This window comes from Symsagittifera roscoffensis, chromosome 10 (genome assembly GCF_963678635.1).
Source record: "Symsagittifera roscoffensis chromosome 10, txSymRosc1.1, whole genome shotgun sequence".
NCBI lineage: Eukaryota > Metazoa > Xenacoelomorpha > Acoela > Convolutidae > Symsagittifera > Symsagittifera roscoffensis.
The window spans coordinates 15,924,850-15,949,539 of record NC_087071.1 but is presented as its reverse complement, the minus strand read 5'-3'; positions in this window follow the sequence as shown (position 1 = coordinate 15,949,539).

Here is a 24,690-nt window from a genome sequence, read left to right as displayed (position 1 = left end):
CCGAATTTAGTTTATGACCGATTGAATCAGACTTCGAGGCTGGTCATTCATAACCCAAATAGGGTCAAATAACACTCCAAAGAGTAGATTCTTATAAAGTCAACCTCGCTGAAACATTCGCTTAGAAAAAACATAGTGACTGAAAGTAAAACCTAATCGTATGTAAAATGGCTAGCGGATTAAAATATTTTTCACCGTTTCTACCAAAGTCATTTTAATGTAGTCCTCCAAAAGTCGAGCCGAAGAACGTGTTACCATCCAAAGACTAGCAGCAAATAGTGAACCCAAGGCTGTGTCGGAAATCCCCAGTCTACGAGCTCACTCCTAAAAACAGAGTTAACACGGTATTATTTTTATAATTTTGTGCAGTAGATATATGCCACATCCATCGGAGATGGATCGGCTCTTTCCAAACACCTAGCTCCACCTGTCCTGTGAAAACAAAATGTGATTTCAACTTAAAATCAGGACGTATCCGCCGTGTTGAAAGTTAAAATGACCTGATTTAGGAGATCAGCGACAGACCTTTTCTGACCTTTTGCTGGTTTTCGTCGAGAAATTGGCTTCTTCACTACCGGGAAAGGTTCCCTCTCTGTACTATGCCTTCTTCATTAGCAAAATATGACAAGTAACGGTTGTATCTGAACAATCGTTACTCTACAAAGGGTTTTATCTTCACTTCAAGAAAACTGCTCGTTCGATAACTTCGACATCTTCTTAGTTTTTTCTCTCTTTTCGTTATTGCGAGCGAACTCGTTGTTCTGGTTTTCACAAATTTCAGTTGTTGCGAACTAATGGAGCGTTACATCTCGTTATCATCTATTCAAAAATTTAAAAACAATTAATTCAAAATAATTCCGACTTTCATTTTTGTCTCCTACAAACAACAGCCCTCCTAATTGTTGTTGTTGTTGACGTATTGTGCCCTCTGTTTTTTTTTTTAAAAAACATCATCGACCTTCCTGGTTGAGTTGTACAGAGTCGAATCAAATCGTAAGTCTGATCAGAGCAGACTCTTGTCATATCTCGAAGTCAAGTTATTCCATTGAACTCGGTCAACATAAAGCTCGATCACTGTCGAATTAATCCATTAGCATGGTCGGAACATTTCTGGAGCACTATCAAAAAATAACTCTAGAGCATGCTCGGAACTTACGTCGAGCACATTCGAAATACACATCGAGCACGATCGAAAAAATTATCGCGAGCTTGACCGAATTATATGGGATATGGTTGGAACAAACCTCGAGCCGACTCAAATGATATCTGGTGCATGGTTGGAACATACGGCAACCATGGTTGAAACAAACTTGAAGCCGGCGCGAAATATATCTCGAAAAAGTACAATCGATAAATTTTCGTGACCATGCTCAAAACATATCTTTAGCACGGTCGAAAAATTCCCTTGGCATGATCAAAACATACCTCGAGCATGATAGAGTTATTTTTCTTGAGCAAACATACGCCAAACGTGGTCGAAACAAATTTCGAGCCGCCGCGAGTTTTATCTCGAGCACGGTTGATACAAACGCCAAACATCATTGAAAAATAGTTCGAGCCGGCTCGAAACATGTTTCAAGCACAATCGAATCATACCTCGAGCATGGTCGAAAAGAGTGCGGTTGAAGCATAGCTGGAGCAAGGTTGAAATAAACTACGAGCCGCGTCTTATGATATATCGAGCACGGTTGAATCATACCCTGACCACATTTGAAACATACCTCTAGAAAAATTGTTTTTTTTAGCACGGTCGAAATATACGTCTAACAAGGTCGGAAAAGAACTTCTACATGATCAAAACATACATCGATTTTGGACGAGTTACACCTCGAAACGGTCGAAAAAATTTTTGGCTAAGCCTTATTCTATCACAATCACCGTCGAATCGTAATCAAAAGCTTCTATCAGCTCGATCTTATCATAACACGAGCACAGTCGAAAAACTCCTTGAGAAAGGTCGAGCACGGTCAAAAAAATTCTTGAACACGGTCAAAACATTACTGGCAAAATATCGGATCATTTATTAAGCACTGTCGAAACATTTCGCGACAAGGGTCGAAGTTTTCTTCAAGCGTGGCCAAAACATACTTCAAACAAGATCGAAACATGCCCAGAGCACGCTCAAAACATACCTCGAGCTTGGTTGAACTACATTTCGAGCCGACACAAATTGTAATTTGAGCACGGTTGAATCACTTCTCGAGCATGACCTTCAGCACGGTCAAGCCAATTCTTGAGCATGTTGGAACTGTTCCTTGAGTACAGTCGAATCGTATCTCGAGCTCGATAAAAAGTTACCCCGAGCTTAAGCGAAGCACAACTAAGGCTTGGATGAACTGTATCTGGATCTCGAGCTGGTTCAAACCAAACTTGAGCATGGTCAAGTCAATCTAAAAAATCTCCTCTGCACGGTCGAGTATTATTCGAGCGTGAGGAAATTTTAGCTTGGCCAAAATACACCTCGAGCTCGGTTGAACCATACGACGAGTATGATTGAAACGTACCCCGAGCACGGTTGAATTTTTGAGAGCCGACCCGAATCAATTTTGAAGCACAGTTTGAATTAAACCTCAAGCTTGAACAAAACGAACAAACCCATAGCACTGTCAATTAATTCCTTGAGAACGAAAGAATCAAAACTCGATCATCTTCTAAAAATTCCTTTACCGTGGCCGATATACTATTGATAATAATCGAGTCAAAGCTCGACACGATCGAAACATTTCTGAAACATGGTTAAAATTATCTTTGAGCACGTTTGACTCATCCCTCGAGCATGGTCTAAACACACAACACGACCAAAACAATACTTGAGAACGGTCCAATCATAGCTCTAGCACGGTTTAACTATACCCCTTGCTCGATAGAACTATGGAACAGGCACAGTCCAAACCTAACTTGAGAACGATCGAATTAAAGCTCAAAAACGGGCCAGAAATTTTTTTGAGCATATTTGAAAAACTCCTTGAGAGCGGTCCAATCATACCTCGAGCCGAGCACAGTCAAAACTTAACCCCAGCATGGTCAAAACATACCTCGAGCATGGTTGACTTGTACCTCGGGTCGAATCAAATCAAATTTTGAGCACAGTTAAAGCATACCTCGAGCATGGCCAAAACCTACCACTAGCACACTCATAAGATTCCTTGAGCACGGTGGTTTCATAGCTGGAGCAGAGTCGACTCATAACTGCAGCACGATCTAAATTAACCTCTAGGACGGTGGAAACATACACCAGGCACGGCCGAAACCTTAATGAAGAACGATCGAACCAATGCTGCAGCACAGTCAAAAATTTTCTGGAGCCTGGTCGATATTTTCCTTGAGCGCAGTCGAATCGTACCTCTAGCACGGTGGAAACTTATCCCGAGGATGGTCGAACATAATGGCTTTATACCTCGCGCCGAATCGAATCAAACCTCGAGCATCAAAGCATCTTCTGACCAAGGTCAAGACGTTTCTTCAGCAGAATCGACTCATAAGGTCAGCACATTCAAAATTTTTTGTTTGCGGTAAAATAAAAGATCGAGCATTGTCGATATACCTCTCGAGCAACGCTCAGAAACCAAAATCAAGCACGGTCGGAAAATTTTCTCGAGCACGGTTAAAGATTTAGTTGATTACGGTTGAAATAAATAGCAAGCACAGTCGAAAAAACTGTCCAAATGGTCAAATAATACCATGAGTCCCGTCGAAAAATGTCCCGAGCAGGGGAAAAATCCTTGAGTATGGTCTAATCACATCGCGACCACGGTCGAAAACAGCTGTAGCTCCTCAAAAAAACGACTTTCGACCTACTAGCAACAATTGAAATGGACTTTTCGGCCGAATTCATCGTCAAAAGGTCATTTAGGAAACTGAAGAAGGAGCTGAATGTAGACTAATGAGGAAAGGGGAAACCACAAAAGGTCAATTATGAAACTGAAGGCTATTTAGGAAACTGAATGAGAAAAGGTAACAAAAAAGGTCATTTAGAAAAAAACAAAACTGAAAAAGGCGCTGAACTCTAGATTGAAAGAGCAAAACAGCAAAACAGGAAAACAACAACGGATAGGGAAAGAATGGAAGCAAGTACTCCGTCAACGAGGCAAACAAGCAGCAGTGGGTCAGGCAATGCTCACATGTTTCTGGACGACGACTTCACAAAACACTCCAATCCAACTTTACAGGCACCAAAAAAACACAAGGCAACAATCGTCTGACGAAGAAGAAGGTGTTTTGGATACAACAAATGAGAACTCAGCTATTAGACTCGATGAAGAAATGACCAAAGACTAAGCACAAAAAGCATCGCAGACAACGGAGTCTTTAGTCAATTTGGCATAAACCAGATGTCATCAGAATTCAATGCAATCATCGGCAACTTCGGGCCTTTTCCTATCTATGATTCACCGGCAAAAACTTAACATGGTTGAACAGTAAAAATGGAGATTCAACGACATGGAGAATCAACTCAAAATGGAGATTCAATGATATGGTCAAAATGATATAGTCAATTCAATTGTCTCGTAGAGACAACAATCAGCAACGTTCAAACAAATTCGCACCTTCCACAATTATTCAGGAAAAAACTAAAGCTGGAATTGTAGATGCAGTTGGAGAGTTACGACGACGTTTTGGCCGTCCGACACCGATTCATCAACAGACTCCCGGTTGCCAGGTTTGTCTCAGCAAATCCAAAAAATTGAAAGGGTACGCTGAACATTTTACAGCCCTGACTTGCGCACTTGAAGAACTGTAATTCTTCACCGATATCCAATTGACACTTATGTTAAAATATGCTACTGAAAAATTGCCGGACAACGAGCACGTGAAATTGAACCAAATCGTTGTCCAACGGGACCATGATCATCCATCTCAAAAGATTTTCAACAAGTGGATACGCACTCTGACAGAATCCCATGAAAAATCCTCCCTTATGACAATGAAACCGGATCAAGTAGGGCAGTAAGCGAATTAACGACCAACTGAAGCGAGAACGCTTTCAGGCTGGCAACAGATATGGATCGATGAATGTATCGAGCTCCATTAGAAGTGATGCCAACGACAGAAGTTTTTGCTTCTTCAACGACAAACATCAAGCTCTAATGTACTACCCACAACTCAGCTCCAAGACACCTGATCATTGCTGGTAGGCAGTGCATCAACTGTTTGAAGTCGGTAGCACAGATCGCGTGAGTGTCTGTGATAGTTCAATTGTCGCTCAGCGGGATGCAACATGCGACATCGTTCACTTCTTCAAATAGTCAACCTCTTAGCACTGCGGAAAACAGCATTTCAAAGCAACAATTATCAGCACAACAAAAATATGCTCCTCAGTAGCCTTGAGAATCAACAATAAAATCCAAAACCTAACAAAAACAAAATGGAGGCCTTGGTTTTTCTACTTCAAATATTACCAATGACTCTTCAAAATTAGGGACGCAAAGTCAGTGTCTATGTCTTTTTGGATCCTTGAAGCAGTTTGACACTGTTTTTGAGTGGAACGGCAAACAAAATGATGCTCAAAAATTTGGACCAAAACAAACTTTTTTTCATGCGGCCACTGGCTAAGATGTCAAACTTTGTTATAACAGCTAAACAGGTATCAAGCGTATGCTGAGACGATAGTTTTGACAGCAAAAACGATTGTTTTGGATTAAATGTCTCACCAACACTTCAACAGCATCCAGCCAAAAAAATTGAAACAATACAAACAACCAAAAATAAGTTACTATTTCAAAACTATTTATCGAGTACGTAACAATACTTATTTGACAACGCATTTTCATATTGATCTCTCCACTTAAACTAAAACTTGGGCCTGCGTACACGCCAAACGCTGTTAAGTTCAAACTTGGCTGGGATTTCTATTAACTCATGAAAGTACTACAGAAGACAATGTTTCAATAAAACGTGTCAAAATGTTTGTTAGGACATGTCTGGACCGCTACAACATCGTCTTCGTCGAAGTAGCTAATTGCTGGAGAGTGAAATTACTGTCAGTATACAAAGAGAAGCCTCAACCATTGGTAGTCAAACGAATATCTACGCGAATTCTGCCGTCGACTACCAGATGGTAGTTACCAGATGTGATTTCTATAAGATAGGGAATTGAGCTTACCAAAAAAAGAACTAATACCTACGACATCTTTGAGTACGACTTCACAAGAAGCAGAAAAGATATAGCAATAACGACAATAGAAAACAAAGTGATCTAGAAAAAGGCTATTTACGAAGGGTACCGAAGAATGAAGAATTCGATACCGAACAGTATATACCATATGAAGTACCTGTGAATCCAAACAAAACTGATAATATCACAAGCAGTAGTAAAGTTAAAGTAGCATTCCGAGGCCTTTGATTAAACAAAAAGCTGCTAGCGGGACCAGATCTGCCAGCTGATATGCTACGGATCGTTTTTTTTCCGCGTTTCAGCAGTGGCTATACGGTTGGACATAAAAGTGAGCGTTAAACCATCCGGCTTGAAATTTCTATATTTTTGTTTGGCTCAGCACTTACTGACGATTACGAATATTAACGACTGTTTTGGAGCTTGAGATTCACCTGCTGCTTGCGCTAATTTTGCAGTAAAATAGACTGCGATATAAAATTGCGGTTCAAACAAAACTTTAAGAAGTAGGAGAAAACTTTTTCATTCAACAACCCACTCCTGAGGCTGAAAATTGTTGACGAAGCAGTTAACCAGACAACACAGCTATTAAAAATCATGAGCAAAGGATGCTTGACAATATGGTGCAGCAACAACCACAGCTTTTGTGAGAGGTTCTCAAAAGACCTTCACGTCAAACACCTAACAGAAACGTTTGACGGCAGTATAAGTCATCGTGTCTTAGACAACCATCGAAACCTGGCCTGTAACGCAATTTATCTCACTCAAAAAACGGAAATTCAATTCAACAAAAATATGTGGATGCAGAGGAAAATTTTTTCAGATATCTCTAGGTTTTAAGATCCCATTAGACTCATTTCGCCAGACCTTTTAAAGCTAAATTACTTCTACAAAAAATATGGAGATCGCGTCAAAGATGATTGCGTCAAAGATCGGTACTATCGTACATCAGAATTATATATGGCAAAAACATAACTGAAAACTTCTTTGTAGGCAAAACACGAGAATATTAGCCCCATTACGACCAAATATCAATACCTTGCTTTGAACTACAAGGGGCATTACAGTCAGCCAGGCTACGAGCAACACTACTCCGCTAATTTCAAAATAAACATATCACAATATTTCATATGGACAGACAGTACTATAACTCTTTCCTGGATTCCCAATTCTTGAGAAAAACAGAAAATGTTTACTGAAAAAAAGGATTGGAAAAGCTCTAGAGTCATTTCATCCTAGTGATTCACATCATATCGACAAGCAGACCATGGACTAAGAGGAATATTCGCGAGAAAATGTTTTCATATTCAACGTGGATCAGCAATCCAGATTTACTCATGAAAAAGAAAGGGCACTGAAGTTAAATTGGTGACAAAACTTACTCTCTTGTTGGAAGCTGCAACCATCTTCATAAAGGTATCATCAAACTGATTCCACGACTGAATGATACCAGCAGATTAAGTTAAAGGCTACGACTCCGGGGGGTCTAGCCTACAAATTGCTCAACTGCGACTATCAAAAATACAACACGAGCAAAGTTAATAAAGCAAGCGGATTTTTTTGTTCGAATTTTCAGAGGAAAAAGCTTTCACCAAAAATCTATGTTTTACCAGGAAAAAATGCTCCACTTGCGCTGAAAGTCATTTGACAGCTTTCTCGCTTTCTCTGGATGCAAACAAAATATTTCGTCTGCACAATGGTCATGTCAAAAGAGAACAAGTAAGATGTTCTGTTCAGAAAAACCATTGGGCCCTTACATGTGGAACTGTAGTTGAAAGTATTACGATGGTCGTTGTCACAGTCAGTTTAATAGACAGTTTTGGGTGACAGTTTTGGCTGACATAAAACTTACGGCAAAAAAAACTGGTGGCTTTTCAGGAAACAGGGTTGAATTTTTCAGCCTCTACACAAACATCAATGAGTTTTGTCAGATATATTGTTGCCTGAACACTCGTCTAACGTTCAGAATTGTACACATTGATGTCACATCAAACATGCTGGGTGAGACCTGGTATTTGCACTCCATAGTTGTTTTAGTCGGCATGGGCTACCTACTAAAGTTTACAGTGACAACGCTCTCAATTTTGTCAGAACAGCAAACAAAAACTGGAAACAAGTACGCTTTTGACTGTCAAAATACAGGATTACTACATAATACAGGATTACTAAAGATACTACATAAGGACAGCTTCACGGCGGTTGTGTGTCAGAAAGAATCATAATTGAACACTGGACCACTAATTGGTATCAGTTAGTTATGACATTGAAAAAAATGAACGTTCTATACCAAGTCAATTTCTCACAGGTAAGACCACAGTAACAATCAATGACATGAGCATTCAAAACAAGAAAATTTCTTTAAAAAACTATGGACAGAAATTGAAGCAAAAAAGCATTAGTCTTGGTCTCGACTTATCAAGGAACTTTTGCCAATATTGTGAAGACCTTACATATGGACAAACACAATTGATTTTATTGAGATTGAGGATTGGAAACAATCACACTTACGGGATTTTGGCCAGTAGGTAGGGTAATTGAGGTATACAAAGATGGTATTGCAAGATCTTGTTTAGTTAAAATAGATGAAAGGACTTTATCAAACCGGTGGTCAACTCAATCCCATCAAGGAGAGACATAAAACCACAGAAAAAATGGTATATTGAATATCCTAGTAAATTAGGAATGAAGATGACAAACAAAAGAGAGAATGGGAAAAGTCTACGGTAACATAAAGGGAAACTGTCTAAGAAAAATTTTAATGGTAAGCGAAGACGATATCAAATATTTGAAACGATAAACGATCCAAAAACGGAGCCAAACTACAGAAAACAGCAACCATTGATTCAATCAAAATGGGAGAAAACACGGTACGGGTAGGAACAACGGGGAGAGGTGAAATATATTGCAGCAAAACATTGGTAATCATGGTAAAGGGATGAAAAAGCTCAAAAGCTCGGAGACGTATCAAAGGAGGTATGCATTGTGGTTCAAAAGGTCGAATTAAAAAATTTGCATACCTAACTGCAAATTTTGAGATGGTGCAAATCGGTACACTTCAGAGAAAACTACAATCTAATGGTACAAATTGATATACACGACATAAAACTAAAATCAATTTTGGGTACAACGGGCATGAAAAAAAGTAATTACTGCAATCAATGGGTAATTTTAGCCAAAAAGTGTGCGCTTACTGGACTGTGCGCACAAGGGAAAAACAACTGATACGAAAAAAATGGTTAAGTATTGGTGACAGGAAACAGAACAATGTATCATTTTTGGCAACTAATAATTTGAGACATTACTTAACACTAGAGGATTTCTTTGAACAATTTGATTTTGTAAACATGGAAGGATGATTTGAAAATATCGGATGGTAACGTTTGGAATGGCTTGGTATGGTCAAAATTGGTTCTAGGAAGGTACAAGTTTTGAGGTAGAATGAAACACTCTTGAAAATCTCTTGCAGTCGAAAAACAACTACAACCACCAGTCGAAATGGTTACGGACACCACAAAAAAATATTTTTGATTGTAGCAAAACGACGGAATCAACATAAACCACCTTTTCTTAACTTTTGGATACTCAAAATTTGGGGGCAGAGTGCGCAGATGAGAAAACCATACAAGCTGTCGATCAAGGGAGGTTATCTTGCAAGATCTTGCAAGAATCTTGCAAGATTCTTTTAAAGAGGATGCATCTCTTTAAAAGATCTTGCAAGATTCTTGCAAGATCTTGCAAGATAACCTCCTTTAAAGATAACTTTTTTTTGCAAGCTCTTTAAAGATACAATTTTTTTGGGCAAAAACAGCTTTACACGCGAAGACAACCAAGTAGCGTTCGTGGAAGAAGGAAGCAATCTTAGCTACGCATACATACACACAGCCCGCTAGGCGGTTGCCCCCAGAAAGCTTCTTTTTTTAAACTTTTTTTGTGATAGGCGGCTATCTTCAAGTTTTGATCGACTTCTTATACCTTAATCTCTCAAAATAGGAAAAACACAGTTTACATCAATTGAGAGCATAAATTTAAAGAAATAAAAACAGGTAAAGATTAAGCACAAGATTGCAAAGGAGTAATGAACGCAAGTAAACATTAAAAAAAAACACTGACGTTGTTGAAAAATCTCAACTTTCAAAACTCAAAGAAAAAAATAGAAGCCCTTTAAGCTCTTTAAATTTCTAGAACAATTTATGATGGGCGCTTTTTTGATAACATGAACCCGACTTGAGAAAACTGGATCAATAAGTAAAGTTTTTATTCTCTGGAAATCTAAAAAGTAAATTCCACTTTTAAAACTAGAAATCGATAGTCGAAAAAACTAAATATCCCCGGTTTGAACTAATTAGAGCAATTCGTCACAAAAATTTTTTTGGCCAATAATCCTTCAATTTTCGCAAACCAGTAGCCGCAATAATTGCGAATAAATTAAAAAGATTTGATTGGTTGATACTTTTAATCTCATTGAATAAATTAACAACAAATATGCGACTACTTTTTAACGCATGATTTTTGTCTAATTTTATTTGTTAAGCATTTATTTGAAGTGATGCAAGTAAATTTTTGAGATCAATTCGAAAAAGTTTTGGATTCTCGTTCTAGAAACAATTTTTTTGATCTTACACCTAATTTCTGTTATTTTTTTTTGTGTTTTTTGACAGAAATTTTGGGATGGTTATCTTGCAAGATTCTTGCAAGATTCTTGCAAGATAGCCTCCCTCTTTCAAGATTCTTGCAAGATAACCTCCATCTTGCAAGATCTTGCAAGATAACCTCCATCTTGCAAGATCTTGCAAGATAACCTCCATCTTGCAAGATCTTGCAAGATAACCCTCTTTTGCAAGAATCTTGCAAGATCTTGCAAGATAACCTCCCTTGATCGACTATGGGGTTGATTGACTTTGGCAGTAAACTCAAAATTTGAAAACTGTAGAAAACTTAACATTAAATGACTCCTTAATTCAGTGATATGCACTTGTTTCGTCTTTTACCTTTTTACTTTTGATTGAATTAGATAGAGAATCTCATGAAACGAATAGAAGAAACCCGTTCGTTCAACACATAAAGAACGAGGAACGATTAATTCCTGTTCAAGTATTGATACTCATTGTACCTGATAGCTCCTCAAAAACCTAGATAAACTTTAAGGAGCAACAGACAACCAGATTGGTACCATAGGAGGCCAATATGGTGTCAGCTACGCCTGTAGTAACCATTCTAGTAGATTTTAACGTAAAGTTGAGCTCTTTATCCCTCCGCACATCATAACTAGAAGATATTCAAATAAAGTTTTGAGCATTGTTTAATCATATCTCGAAGAAATTTAATTCGTCTCCTGAACTTGGGCGGGAAACAGTCAAGTGATACCTCGAGCAAACTCAAATCAAATCAAATCTGTACTCAGGCACCGTCGAATTATACCTCAACATACAGCATACTTTGGGGATGGCCTAGTCAGGTCTCGAGCCGGTTCCAATGATTACTCGAGCGTTTCAAATCAATTTTCGAATTGATTGAGACATGCATCGAACTCGGTCGAATCAAACCTCGATAATGGCAGAGTCACATTTCGAACTTGTTGCAATCAAATATCGAGCATGTCATCGAGATTGCACATTAGAAAAACTCTATATTTAAGAGCGAGTTAACTAGAAATTTGTTTTAAGCGCTAAAAGTCTTTTTTTTTGCTTTCAAACTCGAAATTTTTTTTTTTGAAAAGCAAACTTTCAATTTATTATGCTCAGTTGAGAAACTCTCTTAGCTTTCGTCTGTTTCCTTTCCTCCTTACGCACAAAAAACGACACAAAAAACCATACGCACGATTTTGTGGTCAGAATTTTTTGCGCTACCTGCACATCAACCGTCTATTCATGCTTTTTGTATTCATTTGTCTCAAATGTAAGATCGTTCATCGATTCGAAATTCGTTCAAAAATTATTCAACTCCGATTGATTTTGGTGCTCTCCTGCTAAGTATATTTCAATTGCATCAAAATCTGATCCTATTATGCTAATTTTGTTTAAATTCGGACGCTATTTCAGTACCTACCAAAAGAGAAGGAGGGCTAGATCACGAAAAAATCTCTGCATGGCTGGATCAGAACACGGCAAAGCTAACTACCTGGTCACCCACGTGTAGTTCTATGGAAACCAGTTTCTGCAGCCCCGTCCAAATAAAACCTAAAAGAGTCTGCAAGTATTCTGCAAGGAGCGAAGTCACGGGAGAATGCTATATAGCCGAAACAAATGACATCGATTTCGCTAAAGCACTTTTCTGCTTCTCCGACGACGATGAAATGTCATTGGAAAAAGAAGAGGTCATCTGTAACTTTGAATCAAAAGGTAAGCTAAAAACTTTAAGGGAGACTCAAATTATGTTCGCTGAACAAGAACTTCGGAGACATGGTTGACATAATCATTTAAAAAAGATATAACAAAGTTAAATTTTTCTGCCTATTTTGGGCGATGGATAAAATAAATCTTTGGTTTGAAGCGAAAACATTCAAGAAAAAGGTCAATGAGAATGAATGATGGAAACAATCGGTACTTTTTTGAGGTACAAAGATTTGAGGTTGATGATAGGCAAAACATGGTATAAAAAGGAATCATACAGGAAAGTGATTTTAAAAAGTGAGTTATACGACCGGTACTTTTGGTTGACTATTTGTTTTTGTATCAATCGATAAAAACTACATTAGAATGAGTTATAACAGGGTCCATTGACCAGCATTTGTACTCAAGTTGCTTTTCTAATTTTCGAAGAAAGCGCGGTTTTTTTTATTCTTGATGTGGTTTTTTAATCAGTCAAATTTCGGAGATCAAATTTTTATCTAAAACATCTTTTTTGAAAATCCGAAATTTTGACTCCCCGGAATCATATTTCATAAAATATTTTTAAAGCCCATCTTTTTCGTAAAGTTTTGGGTGTTTGATAATTGCCAATTGAGCCATGCCTTAGCTTCATGCACGCTTCGAAGAGTTTATAAATAATGCTGGAAGTGTATCGCAAAAGTTTGCATTATTCCGCACTACAAGTGCTGAAGCACAGTCGAAACCTAGGTCAAGCCAATTTAAAAACAATTGTCTCTGTTTCCACAGATCGACTATAACAAAGCACCTTTGACAAAAGAAACAATTACTTCATGAAAATGTCTCACTATCTGAGTCAATTTGTTGATACTAAAAAGTATAAAACCAAAATAAAAAACTTCAGTTTTTAGGTTCGAAATAAAAAATATAAACTTGAACCCCATTTTTTTCACTGAGGGACCAAAAATTCTTTTTTTGGAACAACCAAAGCCGACAAAAAAAGCGAGAGATTTTTTTTCTGGCTTATTGGTCGAGAAAATCAAAATATACCCAATTGGGGTCGAAAAAATCAAAACAAGGATCGAGAAATTCAAAGCATGGGTCGAGAAAGTCGAAATATAGTTCGAGCATAGCAAAATACAGGTCAAGCAGAAACGATACATAGTTCGAGCGCAGTTGAAACCTAGTTGGGGCAGCTTTTTGTGAGTTTCCGGTACTATTTACACAAATCGAACACACCAAAAAATATTGTCAAATAAGAAAAATTTTATGAATGCACAATAGAAACTGTCTCACTATCTGAGTAAATATATTGATATCGAAAAGTATAAAACCTGAATCAAAAAACTTTAAGTTTCAGGTCCAAATTTTTAAAAATAAATTTAAACCAGATGTGTTTTCACTGAGGGACCAAGAAAGCCCTTCGAGTAGTTTTTTGGAACAACCACAGCCGAAAAAAAAACAGAAAGTTTTTTTGTTTTATCGAGAAAGTTATAGAGACAGTCAAAACATATACATTTTTGGCCGAGAAAGTTGAAACAAATATCTATGCTGGGTCAAACAAAGTCGAAAACTTTTTGTTGGGTCGAGAAAGTTGAAACATAGCAAAGTTTGGTCGATAAAATCGAAACATACCGAATCGTGTTCGAGAAAATCGAAAAATTTAAAAACCTGGTCTTGACGGTTGAAACACCATTTTTATGAAAAGAAATTCAAAACGAAAATGGCGCACCTCGATCTGAGAAACATAATTGTTTGTGGACTTTTGTGTTTTGTCCAAACACGAAAAAAACAGTGACCTGATACAAGCTACCATACAAGCTACCATACAATGACCATACAAGCTACCATACTAAATATTGCAACGTTTGATATGCGAAAAAGTGCTCTGCTCCTAAGGCAAACTTGTTTGAAAAAAAAACACGCCATAAAAAAGTTTTAGGTCTTTTTTGAAAAATGTTGACAAATAAGGGCGTTTTTTCAATGCGCGCTTTCCCCTCAAAGTTAGTATATTTTGGCGCCGAATGTCCCTTTGGAATAATTTTTTTATAAGGCCAGTCAGCAAAAAATGGGTATTTCATACTAGTAATAAAGGTGTAACCTTTGGGTCTGCAGGATTCGAATCCCAGAGAGACAGAGAGAGAGAGAGAGAGAGAGAGAGAGAGAGAGAAAGAGCGTCCGCCCCCACCAAAAATAATCGCTGGTCGATAACTTTCTTCAACTTTGAAAAACACAGCGAATGAAAATCCTTCTGGTTTTTTCTGTAAAAGATTTAAGCTTACCTTACAAATCTGAGTCTACAGTTACAAATTTGATGTCATACACAATTGGCTTCAGTACCCATTTTGTTCAGAAAATAAACTAGTTAAAACTGTAGAAGTTTTGCATTCAATAGCTACCAGACGATGTTCAAACGAAAACACCAAAATTGTGCAACTGAAAAAACAATACATTTTTTTCCACATTTTCGAAAATATTACTTAGATTTTTAAGCCACTTAAAAATGATCTTATTTTTCAATTTTTGTATTCATTTGAGTAACCCAAAGATTGCATATATGAATTTTAAGGCAAGCATTTTTCTATGTAGGATATTTAATGACAAGCGTTTTTAGTCATCAGCGGGCGGGGGGGGGAAGTATTCTCATGCGCGAAGCAACGAATGAGCAAAAAAACTCGTGAGCAAAAAAACGAAAACAAAATCAGCCAAAATTTAATTTTTGAAAATAAAAAGCTATTACCATTCAATTAAAATGAACTGAATGAAGCAATTTATCGCTTCTTTCATAAAGAAACCCTTGAAATATAACATCTGTTCCAATTCGGCGGCGGTCAGTGAATTTTTGAAAATTTTGCACATTTCTGCCGTTTTTATATTCGGCGAGTATCAATATTCAATCCCTTTAAATGTGGACTTTCTTTCCAAGTTTTAGATTAACAAAATCTGATTGGCTGATTTTTATTTTCGCGCAATCGGTCCTTCGCTTATGAGGGATTCCACCATCTCGGGGCGCTTAAATCAGCCGAATTGATCGCTAAATTGCAAACCTAACGTTTTTCCGTACTACTTTTTTTAGCCAAACCAGTAACTACAAATACCTTAATAAACACCACAGAATAATGAAAATGGAGTATGCTCAATTTAATGTAGCAATGTTGCTGCTATTGGTTGCTATTATTTAGCAATAGTTTTACTTGTGAAGGTGACATGTAAAACGGTATCTGTTTCCACCGGGTGATGATCTGTCTCTAGCGTTGCATACAAACATCAAAGATGCTTAAGTTTCTGCGATAATTTATTTCACAAATTTTGAAAAGTTACCTATAAAAAGTAGTTTTTGAGGATAAAGGGGAAAAGAACAATACTCAATTTTTTAAATTCAGTCGAACTTTTTCTTGCATCCAAAAGAATCAGTTTGATCTTGTATTGAGTGAAAAACCCCAATACTTAATATTTTTTGAAAAACAGCAAAAACAAGTCATGATAGTTAAATCATGATTGTTTGATCAAAAAATTAGTAGTTAGCTTTTGCTATGTGAAAAAAAACTACAAAAAGATCTGTTTCGAAATTAAGAGAGGTTTTGAAGTGGTTACGTTTCTGACTCTCAGTCAGAGGCCCCTTGTTTAAGGATCGCCAAGAACCGTGCTCGTTGCTTGAGGGTGCAGCAATTTTACCCAGCCCAAAAAAAACCATATAAATGAATGTAGTTCTTAAGCAGGATCACAGCAGCAGATCAATCTTTGTAATTATTCGAACAGCTCGTATATTGTTCCTCTCCGTGTGGATACATTGCCTTGAAAAGAAGGGGGACAGTGCAGTGAAACGGTAGGGCGACAATTCGTACCGAGGCACTGACAAGTAGAATACGCTTGCTCAGCTTCAATCTGTTGCGCTTGCCTCTGGTACGTGAGGAATATTGCGCGTGAATCAGTGTTACCCGCTTTATCTACTGTTACGAATTGTCGTCTATTACGAGTTGTCATTTCACAAAACAAAACTGTATAATTTTGTAGATAAGACTAAAATGGACAATAGCGCGGCTGTCGAGGATTATACAGCACAAATGACACAGTGGGATCCTGGATGTAACATCTACAACATAACTTTCTGTGGAAGCCTCCGTTTCAAACAATCGAGAAGTTGTGAGTTTTACGCACGAGACGGAGTCACAGGTGAGGACACTTGGCGTTCAAAACAAAATCAAAAACGAAAAAAAAGTTTCCCATTATTGCCCGCCAGTCTATTATTCAAAAATTAACCTTACTTAAAAATTGGCCCGAGCCGTTTTCAAGAAAGAAGGTACATGCTAAGTAGATATATAAGTTAAACTTACTAAGTAGATAAGTAAGTAGATTTATAAATAACCTTACTTAATAATTATCCCGAGCCGTTTTCAAAAAAGAAGGTACATGCGATGTAAAAGTTTATAAGTTACATGCTAAGTTAAATAAATTTTACGCGTTTTTGGCGCGTTAGAATGCATTTAGAAATCTAACGTGTGCCGAATATAGTGCTGATTACTGCTTTTATTTATAGGGGTGACAATTCTTCAGTAGATTCCATAGAGGGTGGGGTGATTCTTTAGTAGATCGAAAAGAAAAGAAAGCTCTTAAGACAGTGATTTTCTATTATGAGGAGACTATAGTTTCGAGGAGAGGATTTTTGAAAAATTTATTTGAAATTTAGAAAAAGGAAATATTACGATTGAAATCAAATAATTGTAATTGAGGATCTTCTTTTTCCTCAAAAAAATCCGTATTACGATGTAACGACTTGTTTTATGACAATAGATCACAGAAAAACACACTAATAGTTTAGTTAGTCAGTCTGTCATTTTTACAATAATCGGCACGTGCAGATATAGATTTTTATTGAGGGCAAAGGATTTTCGGAACTTTATTGCTTGACCGATTTCATTTTCCGTGCTCTCTGCAAACACTAAAATGACCCTAATTTGCAAAAGTTTGAAATAACAAGGCAATGTGACAAAAAACAGACTAAACGATACAATTTGGTACCATAAGAAAAGTTTGATCAATAAAGTGCCTTATTCGTCGCGTGGTTGCCCCTCAAAATTGATATTCAAAGGTTTAAGAAGTTAAGATTTGTTCGGCAGAAAATTGATGTAGTAAAAAAAAGGAATAGAGCCACCCATTGAGTGATAACCTCTTCCAATAAATTCAGCCTGAATTGGACAAAAATTGACATAACTGATATAGTATATTTTTGCAGGCAACGTTTTCGTTTTTTGTGTTCAACTTGGATGCGAGGGGTGCTAGGCGGGCAAAAAATTGACGTAAATGATTTAATCAATAGTTTTCACATACAAAATTTGAGATAGCATTCAATTAAATTGCAATGTAACTGTGAACAACCCTGCAAGGTGACTGCTACCGACGAAAAACGAGAGAACGAAGCTTGGCAAATACTCTGCGTTGTGACCCAAATGTCACAAATGGTGTGGTTTTTGAACGGGAGATTCAATGCAATTCTGATTCAGAAGTTACTGTGGTTGTCCCCAATGACCAAGGTAAATTATTTAACGTAGTTTTTTTTCGGCTCAAGGGGCGCTTACCCAATTGTTTTCGGCTTAGTTGCCGCTCGATGAATATTTTTAAACACTTATATAACACCATCAACTGTGTAGCTGGACATTTTTGTCCAATTGAACGACATTAGCGACAAAAATGTTTGGAAAATTTGTTTTCTCCCATGAAATTATTTAACCACACGAAACTTGATATGATTTCGAGGTATCAGGAAATTTGGCATCAGGACAACGTTCCGCTTCCACTGACTGACCAGTTTAGGGTTTTTAACCTATCATTTAACTTCGCGCACTGAAAAAAAATCTTTTCGATCGATTTGAATTCGGGGTGCCAACAGTAAACAGATGTGTCAAAACATTACCGATTTACGTAATAATGACATCATTTTCGGAATTAAAGATTTATAGATTAGAAGTTTCTTGTGCTAGACCAATAACTTTGAAATTATGAGGCGCTTATAAAGAGTTATTTTATTTAATGTTTTAATTTAATTTTTCTTTTGAGGAAAAAATTGGTCATTTTGTAAAATTCTCAGTTATAGCGCATGTGATTATGTAATTGAATCTTGAATTTTCAGTTTACTGATCTGGTCCGCCCGTTTTTGGTTTACTGATACATCGATATACTGCCCTACCACCTTGAGTTCAATTCAAAACGGTTATTAACCAATCAAGTTCGATTATTAAAATGCTTAATTTAGGAAGTGACATTGATAGATGTATAGGTTTCTTATAAACCTTAAAAATTTCACCAAAATAAGTGTTGGAAAAATAATTTTAGGTAGAAAAAAATCATCTTTCAGGAGGCTTAAAGTAGATCTATGCTAAAGAAATTCTATGATGGTATGATCATACACATTACATAGTTAGTCACACCACCTGAACCAAACAATTGATGGATGAAGTAATAAATGGAAAATCTTCTTATTCGAGAAAGTCGAGAGGGACGAAACATAACCTTTTGTGGGTGAGAAAGTCGAAACATTTATGCGGTGTCGAACAAACAAAATCTTTTTGAAATGCCGTTCGACAAAGTCGAGAAAATCTAACGATAACGAATTTTGGTCGAAAAAGTCAAAACTTATCAGAGCTGGGTCGAAAAAAGTCGAACATTTTTGTTTGTTTTTGTTGGGTCGAGAAAGTCGAAACAGACCAAAATTCGGTAGAGAAAATCAAAACATACAAAATTTGGTCGAGACGGTCGAAAAATACCGTTTTTTAGCCGATTAAGTCCAAACCTAAATCAAGCACCTCGGCCCAAGCACTTCTGCACGAATAAATTTGAGAACAAAAAAATCAGCTGAATTTTTTAAAATCTAACAAAGAGCTGAAAGGAAGATGTGAATAGACAGCTTCATAGACACTGCTAGATGAACGGCTTAAACACAAATAAATCGATAACTAAAAAGATACAGCTAAATCGATGGTTTAAAAATCAGATCTATTTAATTAGAGTTTAAATGAAAATAAACACAAATCGTTTTTTGTCGAATCAATTTTTGTTACATAAAATTATCTCACGCAACTTCTGTAAATTTGGGATGGAAAAAATGATAAGAGTTGCTTATCAGATATTCGATCAGTGATTGGTTGTAAATTGAAAATTTTATATACTTAAATTGAATAATAGGTACGACAGGTTTATATACGTAAATTGAATATAGGTACGATATTTGTTCATAAATCGCGTAAAGTTAAGAAGTGGATTTGAGTATAAATGAAGAATTGTTTTGGAGAAAGTGGCACAATTTTCAATTAGGAAGTTTTTTCCACCAAGTAATTTCGAAAACAGGTATTTAAAATTCCATAGTTAAAAGGTCATGAGGATAAATGAGTGACTCCTTTTACTTGAATTACCGCAAAACAAGTAGAAAAAAAAATATGATTTTTTTTGCTTTCGAAATGGCTTCAAAATTTTTTTAAATTACAAATCTAGGTGCTTATTGTTAAATTTTCAGTAATTCCAAGCAACTTTTATAAGTTTTCAACATGTTTTTTTAATTCAAAAAAAAAAGTTGTTCAAAATTTCGTTCAATATTTATTGAAAAATATATCGTAGTTTATAGCACAATTTGATAGCACTTAATCTATTTTTTGAACAAGCCCTAACCTGCTTGACGAGGAAAAAAAGAAAAACTCTAAGTTTTGAATAACTGTTGATTCTATTTTCGGAGAAACTCCGAAGCCTAACTTTTTAAATTAAGTACAGCAGTTCTTTTAAGAAGCCTAAATTAGCCTAAATTAATAACTGTGCTTCTTTTAAGAAGTGATGAAACATGCCGACCAAAAAAAATGAAGAGACTTTGCCATCTTCCAAAATGCATTCTCTAATCTTTAATTAGCCTTATTTGTGTTTTTACGGAGGTAGAGGGCACTAGAGGAATTGGGAAACCACTGCACAGGAAACAAAATTTATATGACTCTCTGTGCATTTGTAAGCTTGAAGCAAAACTGAGATCAAACTGCTTGTATCAGAGCGAAGCCGGGAGCGTTCCGAATGTCTTTAATTGTCTATGAAGCATTAATTTAAAAAAAAAAACAACGATTTTTTTCAAAAAAAAAAGAAAAAAAAGTTATAAAAATTTTGAATTTGTTTAATCAATTCTCACACGACATGTTACATTTTTCTTCTAATAACGTAAAATTTATGACAAATAGCCTGTTTCAACCGATTTGAGTTATTAAATCTCGGCTGAAGCGTTAATAGCGCGAAATATATAGCGCGCTAAATGTCCTAATTTGGCCTTATTGGCGTTTTTGAAATCCTCATACCTTTCTGGGAAATGATTTTAGAAAAAATCTCTTTTTAATTTTTAGAACAACATTTTCGGCATACTGACAACATATTTTTGATATATAAAAAACATTCTTTCAAAAATTCTTAGTTAAATAGTCGAAATCTGTCCGAAAAAAAAATCACTTCGAGCACAAGTATTCCGTTACTATCGTTACAAAACTCGGAACAAACAGTATTGATTTTTTGTGTTGCTCTACAATTTATATTGAGTCAAAATATTGCAAGCCGTAGCCTTTATGTCAATTTATTTTTGCAATAGAATTAACTAGTCAACATGCCACCTCATACAACAAGCTAATTTTCTCAGATAGTGGCGGAAAAGTGAGGGGAGTCTAGGGTGGACACAAAGATTATTTTTTTCTTTGTGTGTTCTAATTTTCCGTAAAAATATCGTTTGCCAAATTAATTCACCAATGAAAGTCTCTTGAATCCAACTTTTGAAAAAAGTGGCGGCGGAATGCTAGTGATTGGAGTGCCTTTGTTTCTACACTCTAAAAAACGAATATGAATTTTTCCTGACGAGGCCAAACTGTGCACGGGACAGGCGCAAAATTTTATGTCTGTAAGTTCCTGGAATCCATAGACAAATATTTGAACTTGTTCCAAAATGTAAGTGGATTCCATTTACAAAACTTCCCTGGATTCCGCTTACTAAAACCTGTAACGTAAATTCTGTAAGTTTATTGTGTCGTGGCTTCCGCATCAAGCTAATTTAGCTAGCTGCTCTGGATTTCGCAAATGTAATTGGATTCCGAATTTTGTTTATTACTGAATTTGCATATGAACAATTAAACGCTAGATCTGGAATTCTTACCTATAGCAATGCTGAATTTAAAAGCATGGACTTATCAGCGGATCTCACAAACAATTCTCAAAATATTGGTCAACTAAATCGATGGATGTCACTTTTTAGTATTTTGAAACACACAACACCGAATAAATTCAACATTTGGAGTAATTGGGTTGAGATTGTTTGGAATTACAACGCACAGAATATCGCCAAATTAGGCCATTATTTGTGAGTGCATCAGTCCCAAATGCTGGTTTTGGAAGCACAACTTCAAATAAGTTGTGATTTGGAAACAAAACGCACAGCAAATTGTCGAATTAGATCAGTAATTGGAGTTGCATTAATCCCAAAAACTGGTTTTGGAAGCACAACACCGAATCAACAAAACACCTAATTTTTTGTGTTTTGGATCACAACGCACAACATATCCCCGAATTAGGTCAGTAATTGGAATTGCATCAATCCCAAATAGTGATCTCTTACATTCCGATTCTGGTGAATTCATGGGGCATATATGTGAAGTGAGTTCAAATTGAAACGTTTGGTACTTCAACCGGTAGTTTATCAATGTAGTAATTGAGATTGAATTTTCTGGTGACCACCCACTAAAAAAAAAGATATATTTTGAAACGCCACTCTACATAAATAAATATACGTAAACAGAATCAGCAACAAAATTCGGATTCCACTTACAATTTGTGGATTCCACTTACAATTTGCGGATTCAACTTACAGTTGCGGGTTGAGCAACAGCTCAATTTAACTATACATATGTCTTCTAATTCGTTTGTGGAATCCCCAAACTGTTTTGGATTCCGCAAATACGGTTGCGGATTCCAAAAATTCGCTTTTTTGGATCAACTTGGAGTGTTACAGTGTTTTAAGTATTTGTTTGTGGAAACCAAAACAGCAAGTAAAATCAAATAAAAGTAGCATTGTTGCGGACTCCGCGAAAAATCTGAGTTTGGCCTGTTGTGGAATCCGCATACAATGCACAGAATGCACAGTTTGGTTTCGTAATGTTACGCAAAAAAAACGTAATTTCACATGTTTGTCAGCTGTATTAGAACCTCGGGATACATTGCGTATCACATGTAATTCACACGTCCGAACATGTAAAATCACTTGTTTCTTTCGAAATTTTTTTGAATACCCACTTTATTTTTTGTAAATTTTATTTTTTTTATGTGAAGTCACATTTCAGCGTAAGCATAATCATATGTCGGAAATTGAGATTCATTGCATTCCATTTACATTTCATAGGACATTTATATGAAGTTTTGAAGCTCAATTTTTGTTTCGTTTTTCTTGCAACCGCTTTTTCTTATTAAAAAAATCCGCAATTGTTTTATTCGAAGGTATTGCTACCCACAGGGGCGGATCTACAATTTTCACAAGGGAAGGCCGTTTTTTCAAAACTATTCAACAAAGTGATCCGTGAGCATGATGTAATCGGCGTGATTTGGTTTAAACAGCAACAAACAGGGTTTCCATGACTCCATGATTTGTTTCGTTTCGGAAACTTGTATTCGATGAAACAATGTGATTTTCGGAGCGTTTTTTATGATCTCAAATAAACCTGAATTTTAACTTATTTCTACAATTCAATTCTACAATTCAGCTTAGAATTAACGCAGTAATTTTAAACCAAACTCAATTTATAGCTAAGTCGTTAGCGAGACCAAGTTTTGGCTTCGGGTTGCAAGAGAGTTGATTTTGGCTTTGAAAGAAATTGCAGCAACAACATTAAGATTTTAACCGTGAACAGATAAAACTAACTCACAATTTTATCTGGCAGCACAACTACAATTTTGGGCTATTTTAAAGTCACCCCCTGATGTTTTCTGAAGTTTAATATATGAAAATTCAGTATATGGATATATATTTAAAATGACTATACAAATTAGAAACTGCTTCAAAACATGTCAGCGTGAACAGGTGAACAAACTGTTTCATTTTTACAAACAAGCAAACTGTCATGTGAACAATTTTTGAACAGCTTCCTCTTTTTTAATTTTTCTGAGTCGGGGGATGAGAAACTGAAACAAGACTGCTCCTATCAGGCTGAAGCCCTGAATGTTCATACTGCCTTTTAAGGTCTATGTAGCAATAAAATAGTTTTTATTTTTTTTTGGCGAGAGTTTTAGTGTTTGTTTTACCGTCCTTGGGTCGATTTGTAACGGTTTCATCAAATTTTACATAAAATTCCAATCACAGCGTCTTTTCCGGATCTTTTCGGTAATACACCTAAATGAATAATTTTGGCAATTCAAATGTTGGGTTGAAATTGAAAGCGCGAAAGCGAGTGAAACAAACAATTCAAAAACCACTTACGTGCAATTAGCAGCTGCTCGATTAGGAAACAAATATATGTCAAATTTATCACTAGGTTTTCTAATCGAGCAGCTGCTGACTGCACGCGAGTGGTATTTAGTTTTACTCGCTTTCGCGATTTAATTTTCAATTCGAAATTTGAATTGCCAAATTTATTCATTAAGGGTAGGTGTCAAATGTATCACTAAGTTTTCTAATCGAGCAGCTGCTGACTGCACGCGAGTGGTATTTAGTTTTACTCAATTTCGCGCTTTAAATTTCAATTCGAAATTTGAATTGCCAAATTTAATCATTAAGGGTGGGGATGGGGGGTGTAAAACCGAAATGACCTTCTTTCCCATTATAGATTCACACCCATTAAATATAGTCAGCCATAAATGTAAAAAAAAACAATTCTGAAACAATACTTGAATTTGCTTTCTACGTGGGGGCTAAAATAGAAAAGACATACTATTGATATCCAATTTGATTTTTAGGTATCATCACATCGAAAGACATGGAGCATGAAAAACTTGAACCCTTCATGAGCTCATGGCAGCCTCCCTGCGAATCATTTCAAACAAAACTTTGTGGAAAACTGCGCGTCAATCAAACACGTGCTTGTAGCTACTTTGAACGAAATAAAACTACTGGAGATTGTTCCATCAAAACTACAAAAGATTTGCAAACTGCGAAAGGATTGCGCTGCATTTCTGAAACAAACTTCGACAATGCTTTCGAAAGAGAACATTTGTGCAAGTTCGATTCACCAGGTAAGACTTAGGGCTTGTTGTAACCTAGTTATTTCAACTCAACAGTGTTAT